General features: G+C 35.0%; 1 long non-coding RNA gene across 1 annotated transcript; it reads left to right on the top strand.

Annotated features, from left to right (window-relative positions):
• Positions 1-1,595: 1,595 nt before the first annotated feature.
• LOC147388904 (uncharacterized) lies at positions 1,596-4,880 on the top strand. Its single transcript, XR_015170904.1, has 4 exons — positions 1,596-2,127; positions 2,219-2,293; positions 3,089-3,397; positions 4,823-4,880. It is a non-coding gene; the product is annotated as an uncharacterized LOC147388904 (long non-coding RNA).
• The last annotated feature ends 5,008 nt before the right edge of the window (positions 4,881-9,888 follow it).

Raw genomic sequence — 9,888 nt, 5'->3', positions numbered from 1 at the left:
TGCATTACCCTTAAAATCCAATACAAAAATCAGAACATTAGAAGAAAAAAATGCTACAAAAAATAACTGATTAATCAAAAATTACTAAGAGACATATATGAGAGTCTGCATCTGAGCTCGTACATCTTTAGCATTGATTTTTGATAAACCTAGGGCGTGCTTCATTTGCCTTTTCTATCTAAAATGTCTAGCAATGCAATGCACAAATGCGATGCCATACATGATATGAACAAGGACATTGTTCATGTCACTGACTCATTGATCAAATGAAAGTCGTCTAGGTTGGCCACAAGTGACATATGCACCCCCCCCCCAACCCACAAAAAAAAAAAAAAAAACAAACAAACAAACAAAACAAAAAAAACAGTCACTTTAGAAAAAAAGATATGCACTTTCCTATTAATGTTTCCCTTCAAACATGAGAAATATCATGGAGGCTACCAGAAAGTAGTAATACGTGTGCAGTGTGCTTGAACGAGTTGAAGAAGCTAGGGAAGGTGAAAATTTAACAGATCTAGATGCAAATGAGATGAAATTCTATAAATAAGTAACAGACGATATAATTGTAAAAATCGAAAGAAACAAAACAAAAGACAACAACATAGTAGTTCTTATTAAAGTGGAGAAACTCACAATGGAGATGTAGTATATGCTCTTGTTCTTCAAGATTAGCTCATTTCTAAGCCCAAAGTGTTTGGATTTTGGGTTGAGATGTTCCCAATCCATTACACAGAATCCTAATACAACTAATACACAGTTGCCACTGAAGATGTGGCTATGACTATGAACAACCATAGCTTAGTAGGTTGCATGGGAAAGGTAAGCCTTGCACCAACTGCTAGCATATCAGAAACATACTCCCCCAAGTTAGCCAAATGTGTGATATCACCTTCGTCAAACCATCTTCTTGCACACTTCAATTACAGTAAAAAGAAAGAAAAAATCCATTCTCTAGATTCACAAAAAAAAAAAATACAAACCATTTGTTGATTGCTCAACTATATAAAAAAGAAAACAACCACACTAACCTGTAAATTGAGGAACAACAATACCAACATGATTTTATAAGCTCTAATGCTGCCAGAACCAGCAAATATATATATATATGGGGCGGATCATGGGACATATGTAAAAACAATGGTTCTTCAAAATATGGGATAAAAGTTTCGGATTGAGCTGATTTTTTGTGAGGATGATCTCTATGATGAGAAGATCATCCTCACATAAAATCAGCTCAATCTGAAACTTCTAAATCCATCAAAAGTGATTTAAAAATTATTGATAAAAAATAGACGGTCCACATTCTACATCACTTTTGATGGGGTTAGAAGTTTCAGATTGGACTGATTATTTTTTAAGATGAACTTCTCATGATATATGCGTTCAGACGACAATCATATCAACTCACATCTCTACAAATCAACTCAGCTGTTTGATACCGAATGGATCTACGGTTCAGATCGTTTGTAGCGTTACATACTTTTGTAAACAAACGACTTTTTCGATTTTGCAACTACCTCCCTAAACACAGATCGATTAGGTGGTGCTTGTTATCGCTTCTTGAGGCGTTTTTTTGCGCTTTGGTGGTGAGAATCTGCGTCTCACTCTTAAATTACCGTTTGGTAATATTTTTTGCGTTCAAAATTTGCGTTTTAAAACGCAGATTGAAAAAGCTAATAAAAGACGCTTTTATATTTGAGTTTGCGGGAGTTTCTAACACCGAAAAACGGCTCAGCAGAAAAGACCAAAGTACCCTCGATCTCTTCTCTACTTCTCTACTTCTCTTCTTCCCTTCTCTGCGACAGAACTGCACAGCAGCTTCCTTTCTCGACGAATCATGCATCTCTTCTTCTTGAAAATACCTCGCACATCCATTCTTTATCTCTCTCTCTCTCTTCTTCTCGACAGCACGCAGCTGTTCTTCGTTCAACCGAAACCCCACAGACACCTCTAGATCCCCATTGACGATGGCACACATCTCTGATCGAAGCCATCGACGATAAATTGGCAACGACAGGCATCTCTGATCGATGCCATCGACGATCGATTCTTGGGTTTCTTCTCGTATTAGTTGTGTTAGTAGAGCCAGGGTTCAATCGAGCATTCAATGGCCGAGTTATCGATAAGGTAACTCTCTACTAAGTATTTAAAACTGTTAAATTTTCTATTTTTCTTCGTTTTCTGTTCTTAGATCTGTTTTCTTTCTCTGATTTAGTAGTTGCGAAACATTTGAGTTCACAGGGACGAACAACAGTCAACTTCGGCCCAACGAATCTGTTATGTTGCAGGGAAGGTAAAGTTTCTACAAATTCTTGTTTCATCTAGTTTGCAATTATTTTGATTTAGAAAATTTGATATTTTAGAGTGATTTAGTTGGTTCTTATACATAGTTAGCATTTTTCAAGCTTATGAAATATTTTGTGTGGGAATAGTGTAGGTTGAGTTCTGAATGAACATTTAAGAATCCAATGGAGAATGAAAAAAAATTCAAATTCAGGAATAATTTTAGTAAAATTTGAATTTAAACCAAAAACATAAAATTTATTAATTTTATTGCCCTTCAATGCCTCTGAAGGTTAAGTGGTAGTTCTGATCTCACCACCTCAATAAAATGAAAAAGTATGTCCTTACTATTTAGGTGTTGGAAATTCCACCCATCATGTGTATACTTCAACACCCTTAGGTACAACAATTTTTTTTTGAAAAGAGGTACCAATCTAATGAAAGTTATATTTCTTTGAATTTTAAATGATAAATATCTCTTAAGAACAAAATGGCATGACTGACCAACATTACAATGAGTACCAATTTGAACATCATTGTTGTTACAAGCTATATTTCTTGGTCACATACTCATTGTTATTGTTGTTGTTGTTGTTGGAATTGTTGTCATTGTTTGGCTCCTTGTACTCGTAGCTTTCACCCAAGTTCCACACATCCCAACAACATTAGTTAGTAATGATGGTTCCTTTGTATTTGGTATTTTACCAACTAAGCTACCTGACACCTTTGCCTCAATAGAGACTATTATTTCATCAAAAAATTTATGATTTGTATGGTAGTTGTTTATTAGTTATTTTGTGCTCAGGATTGTCCTAAATCAAATTTGAAGACTGAGGTAGAAGACAAATAGATGGAGGGCAGTCAGTCACAGAACTTGGGAGGAGGATCTCATAAGGGTTTGAACATGAATTGGGTCTTGCAACTTACTGATATTGCTAGAGGTTTATTGGCTAAGATGTATAGATTGAATTAGATTTTAGATTATCCCGATTCGTTTTCTCATGTGTTCTCGAATGCATTTTGGAAAGCGGGTGTGATTTCAAACCATCCGAGGATTTGTATGTTGGTTTCGAAGAAGTTTTCGGAGCATCCAAGCAAATTGCAACTCGAACGTGTAAGTTTTTTTTTTTTTTTTTTGAAGCCTGTTTAGTTTCTAAGATTTTCGTGCCGGTAAAAATAAAAATTGATTATTTCTGATTTGGGGAAATTATTTGTGTAAGTTGATAAGGTTGCTCTTGATGCTTTGCACGATATTACTAAAGACTATTTTCAATGTTTGGAACCATGGGTCACGGTACACAGTTTTTTTCATTGCTACTAGAAGAAATATCATCTTTTTTAGTATTTGATTGATCTACATGTATTTATGAGCGTGCTTTTAGGTTGTGTTCATTGTTACTGGTAATATTATTTGTTTTGTTCACTTGAAAATAAGACTGGAATCCATTTACCACATTCTGATCTTGGTAAATATGCAAGAGAGTTGAGCTAAATGATGTCATCATATGCTACATACTGATCATGTAGTGTGGATTACCTATTAAATGATGTCATAATATAAATGAGATATTATGTGGATGTGTTATGAATATAAATAATACTGGTCATTTTTAGAACATTCTGAGTGCATTATCAATATTAATTATGCAGGTATTTTGTTTATAAGGAATCTCATATGTCCATTTTTTAGAGGAGATATTGTCGAAATTTCTATAGAATTATAAATTTTTCTATAATTTATTTTTAGAATTATAAACATTTTAAAATTAAAATAATAATTTTTTTAATTTGTTATATAGTTTTATTATATTTATATATATTTAGTGTAATTATATATTTATAGGGGTATTCTGATAATTTTTTATGCATTCTGGGTGCATTATGTTGGATTGCGTATTATGCAGGTATTTTATTTATCAGGAAAATTTCATATGTCTATTTTTAAGAGGAGATGCTGTCGAAATTTCTATAGAATTATAAATTTTTCTATATTATTTTTAGAATTATAAATATTTTAAAATTAATATAATTATTTTTTAATTTTTATATAATTTTATTATATTTATATATATTTAGTGTAATTATATATTTATAGGGGTATTTTGATAATTTTTTATGCATTATGTTGGATTCCGTATTATGTAGGTATTTTATTTATTAGGAAAATTTCATATGTCTATTTTTAAGAGGAAATGCTGCCGAAATTTCTATAGAATTATAAATTTTTCTATAGTTTTTTTAGAATTATAAATATTTTAAAATTAATATAATTATTTTTTTAATTTTTATATAATTTTATTATATTTATATATATTTAGTGTAATTATATATTTATAGGGGTATTCTGGTAAGTTTTAATGCATTCTGGGTGCACTATCAACCTTAAGGGTATTCTGGTCATTTTACCCTAAACAACAGATTCTAGAAACTGTATCAAACAATAATTACCAGATTCTGGTCAACAGCACAGCACTTTTACAAAGCTCTATCAAACAAGCTTTTCAGTGTTTCAGTTTCTGGCAGCAGATTCTAACAACAGATTCTGGCAGCAGAAGCTGACAGCAGATTCTGGCAGCTGAAACAAATGGGGCCTTAGTTTCTTCCTTCCTCTTCTTCTCTCTCTGCTATCGAGATCTTCCTTCCTCTTCTCTTCGATTCATGATCTTCCACCCAAATACGAAGGTAGATCGATTCGAAAATGAACCTTCCTTTTTAACTCAGCTCTCTTCCCTCAAAATCGAAGACAGATTTCTTCGATTCACTCTCTTCTTCTGATCTCTACAGGTACAAACAAAAATGAACTCAGCTCTCTTTGATTCATTGTCTTCCTCTTCTTCCCATTTCGATCTGCTGGATACGAAAACGAAGACAGATCGATCTCTACAACGCTTCTTCCTTATCTCTCTCTTTCTAACTCGCATTCCCTCTGCTAACGAAGACCCAAATCAAAAACTCAGCTCTCTTCGATTCACTCTCTTACCCCAAAAATGAAGACAGATCGATTCACTCTCTTCCTCCTCTTGACGAAAATGAACCCAAATCAGAACGCGACCCTCTCTCTCTCTCTCAATAACAGACGACGACTCATTGCGACGGAGACAACAGTTTGCGACAACGAAAACGATAATATTTTCGTTACTTTCGTCTCCTGAAAGTTAACTTTGTTTCTAAAATCTAATCTAATTTACTTTCGTCTAGGGTTAGTGTTTTAAAACATTTCCATAGTCTATTTTTCCCCTTTTTTTAAATTGTTTTCTTTGCTATTTGTCTCTTTTAATGGTATTTTGATTTGCAGTCATCGTGACAAGTATTTGATTTGAATTTTAACTGAAATCGAACTTGACCTCTATTTTTCCTCTTTTTAACTGAAATCGAAACTTCACCTCTAATGCATTCGGAAGACATAGAATCGAAGATAGCTAAATTTTTTCCCGTTTTGTAAACCATAGCTAAATTTTTTCCCATTTTATAAACCATGTGTGCATGGTTTCAATCCACTTTTTGTTGTTGTTGTTATTTTGTTCATTTTCTCATACCTGTGGTCGTCACTGATTCTATAGTTCTGTAAATTGATACACCTTATTATGTACAGTAACATGTTGAAAGAGGAAAAAGGAATATTTTGTATTTAAATCCTTCCTTCACTTCAAGGAGGTAGTGCAATATAACAAAGTGGCCTAGTGTTTTCATCTGTTATGTTATGGCCTTATATATAGGTCAATAAACTCAATTTGAAACAGACATAAACCACTGTCGTGGCTTGGCTTATATTGCACACGAGAAGGGCCAATGAAGATCTGACAAAGAGATCAGGCTAATAAACCTTATGTGCATGAACTGCAAGTTCTTCCAACAATTTCATCAATTGTTTATCTTCATTGCCTTTCAGAATTAGCATTGTTGAAGGCCTCATGACCATTGTCCATGCTGTCACTGGTTGGTTTCTTAGATTATAGCTTTATATTTCTTGAAAGTTTGTATTGTTTGTTGATGTTGGAGAATATGAGTTAGTCTTGTGTTCTTCCACTATGGGTTATTATTTGGTAAGGAGGGAATGTGGTTGGTTTGAACATTGAAGATCTGATGAGGTTTTGATGAATGGGAATGGATATGTACGTAGTGAGGATTGAGTTTTTAAGGATTTGATGTTATGATTAGGATATTTTTAGGAAAGAAAATGTGTTTATATGGATTTAAATGTAACGGGTTCCCTTTATTTCAATATATTTTGTAGTTGAATTAGTTTTCTCAATGTGTCTCCATGAATTTGATTCTAGTGCATCTTTTCTTCTTTAGATGTAAAAGCTACTTAGTTTTTTCTTATATTTATTGGAAATTTTTGGTGTTTGTTGATATTGGAGGATATGGGTTTGTGTTCTTCAACTATGGATTATAATTTGTTAAGGAGGGAATGGTGTTGGTTTGAAGGTTTATTGAAGATCTGATGAGGTTTTGATGAATGGGTGTGTAGTGGTGAGGACTTATTTATCATAGAATGTGAAATTACCCGCTTTGACAATGTAGAGACCTAGAGGGGGGTGAATAGGACTATTTAAAAATTCTTCTGAATGTGAACATTAGGGTATGAATGAACTTTTAATGAGTTTGTTAATCATGGTGCATTCACCAAATCATTCATGAAACAAGATATTTATGCAAGTGAAAGCGCCCTCGATCCGTGGGGTGCGCGGATCCGCTTTTGACCCTTGAGGTTTGGGAGTCGCCACCTAGTTATTACGGTCTAGGAATCAAATTGACCCTACAATGGATAAAAAGAACTAATCTACTATAGAAATCTGAATCCGGGGATCATGTTACGGGGTTGGAAGGTGTTAGGCACCAACCCCGCCCGGCCAATGCCGGTCTCTACTTATCCCAAATAGATTTACATTGCTAATGATAAACCTAGATTAAAAAAAAATTTACCTTTGATCTGCAAAAGTGTTATTCCCTCAGATCTAGTTAGAATGGCTCCTTGTACCGTATTCCTTACTTCGTTCTATCTCCGGATCTGATTCCTGATCTCCGAGGTAAGGTATCTCCTTCTTGGATCTGAGTGCTTCAAATTTGTTGTGGATTTTTGGGATGTTTTTGAGAGGTTTTTGGGTGTTTTTTAGGCTAAAATCGGAGTAGGGGTGTTAGGGAAGGAGTTGGGGCTCCAAAATTAGGGTTTTGGGGAGGCTATGGAGGCTTCTTTATCTACTTTTCCTAGGACTTCTTCTTTGATACGAAAATAGGGTGTGGAGGCTCCTATTTATAAAGTTTTTAGAAGCATTAGGGTTTGATTAGGGTTTCTTTTAGGGTTTCAATTAGGGTTTTGACTTAGTCTTTAGGGTTTTAATTTAGGGTTTTGACTTTAGTCTTATGAGATTGATTTGATTAGTTTAGATTAGGGTTTTGATTTAGGATTTTGACCTTGGTCTTATGAGATTGACTTGATTAGATTAGGGTTTTGATTTAGGGTTTTGACCTTAGTCTAATGAGATTGACTCGATTAGTTTAAATTAGGCTTTTGATTTAGGGTTTTGACTTTAGTCTTATGAGATTGACTTTAATACTTGACTCTAGTCTTATTTGATTGACTTTAATATCTTGACTTTAGTCTTCCTTGATTGAATTTAAATTTTTGGAGAACCCCCCTCTATTATATCTTTGATTCTTTGGACCCCCAAATGGAGGGGTCCTTAAAGAAATATCTTACGAACCATCAACAATTTTTCTTGAAAGCCTGATTGATGAATTTTTTGATTTAAATTTTATAATTAATTTTATTAATGTTTCACTTTACATTATTTAATGATTTATTTATTAATTTCGAAATTTTTAATTATTAAAATTGTGAAATTATCGTTTTGCCCTCGGAGAGGATTTTTTACGTTTTAAGTCATTTTTCAATGTTCCGGGATGTTTTGAAATCAGTTTTTCGTAAGGAATTCAATGGGAATGTTGGTTTTTTTCATTTATGAAATTTTTTGTGTGAAATGGTCGTGAATTTTATGAGGGGTATTTTCGTAATTTTGTCAAATTTTGTGAAAATTGGCTAAGTGGTTTACTTGGTTTCGATTTGTTGTTTTATGTGTTTGAGTGGGTTTTCCTAAGCGTAATGCAGGCTCTAGGGCTGTTTTGATGTTAGGGGTATTTTGGTAATTTGGTCATTTTTAGTGATTTTTATCGTGAAGCTTCTTTTTGGCTTTATAGGATGATGATTTCTATGTTTCTGGGGTAGTATTTTCCTAGCGTAGCGTGGTTTCTAAGTTTTGTCAGTTCGAGATACCTCATCCGGATTTCTGAAACATATCTGGTAACAAAATAAAGCATTGGAATAGACATCCATCATTGGGAACCTTTGCAATCGGATTGACGACTTGATTAATCAAGCGGATGCAAAAATGGGGTGTCTACAGATGCCCCTCTTTGGCAGAGGGTTGAAGCAAACTAGATAGCAAATCTATTTTGGTAGATAGTGCGATATCCGAATGCCAAAGCTAGTGACAGTTCATTTTGCAGCCTGATTTAGCAATTCGTCGGGGTGTTCGGATCCTTGAGCGTAAAACTCTCCCCGAACTAGAAAAATGTCACGTCCTTGAGCGCGAGCTCTCACTGGCAGTGTCAGATCCTTGAATTTTAGAAAATTCTCCTTGACTGATGTAACAACTGTGCAAGTGTGTGGGCTCAAAATCTGAGATAGATTTCAAAGAGTTTGAATTGGAAATGAGTCAAAAATGGAGTAAATTTAAACTGAGCATAAATCCAAGAAAACCCTTGGCGGCATCTGAGCATAATTTCGAGAAAACCCTCGGCGGTAACTGAGCATAGTTCCGAGAAAATCCTCGGCGGCATCTGGGCATAATTCAAAGAAAACCCTTAGCGGCATCTGAGCATAGTTCCAAGAAAACCCTTGGCGGCATCTGAGCATATTTCCGAGAAAACCCTCGGCGGCATCTGAGCATAATTCCAAGAAACCCTTGGCGGCATCTGAGCATAGTTCCGAGAAAACCCTCGGCGGCATCTGAGCATAGTTCCAAGAAAACCCTTGGCGGCATCTGAGCATAGTTCCGAGAAAACCCTCGGCGGCATCTGAGCATAATTCCAAGAAAATCCTTGGCGGCATCTGAGCATAGTTCCGAGAAAACCCTCGGTGGCATCTGAGCATAATTCCAAGAAAACCCTTGGCGGCATCTGAGCATAATTCCAAGAAAACCCTTGGCGGCATCTGAGCATAGTTCCGAGAAAACCCTCGGCGGCATCTGAGCATAATTCCAAGAAAACCCTCGGCGGCATCTGAGCATAATTCCAAGAAAACCCTTTGCGGCATCTAAGCATAGTTCCGAGAAAACCCTCGGCAGCATCTGAGCATAATTCCAAGAAAACCCTTGGCGGCATCTGAGCATAGTTCCGAGAAAAACCCTCGGCGGCATCTAGCTGAGTAAAACTGAGAACAAAGAAATAAATCTGGGAGAGAAACGATTGAAAATGAATCTGGAAAAAAGTTGTAAAATCTGGGAATGAATAGATTTGATACAGAATGGATGTCCTATCTCCTATGTGAGATTCAGAATGCATTTGTTTGAACCTCAAGGTTTTATCAACAAAGTTTTGTAAATT

Source organism: Akebia trifoliata, chromosome 12, assembly GCF_017979445.1.
Source record: "Akebia trifoliata isolate Shusen 1 chromosome 12, ASM1797944v1, whole genome shotgun sequence".
NCBI classification, from domain to species: Eukaryota; Viridiplantae; Streptophyta; class Magnoliopsida; order Ranunculales; family Lardizabalaceae; genus Akebia; species Akebia trifoliata.
Note: the sequence above shows the minus strand (reverse complement) of the source record. Positions and strands in the feature narration are given on the sequence as shown.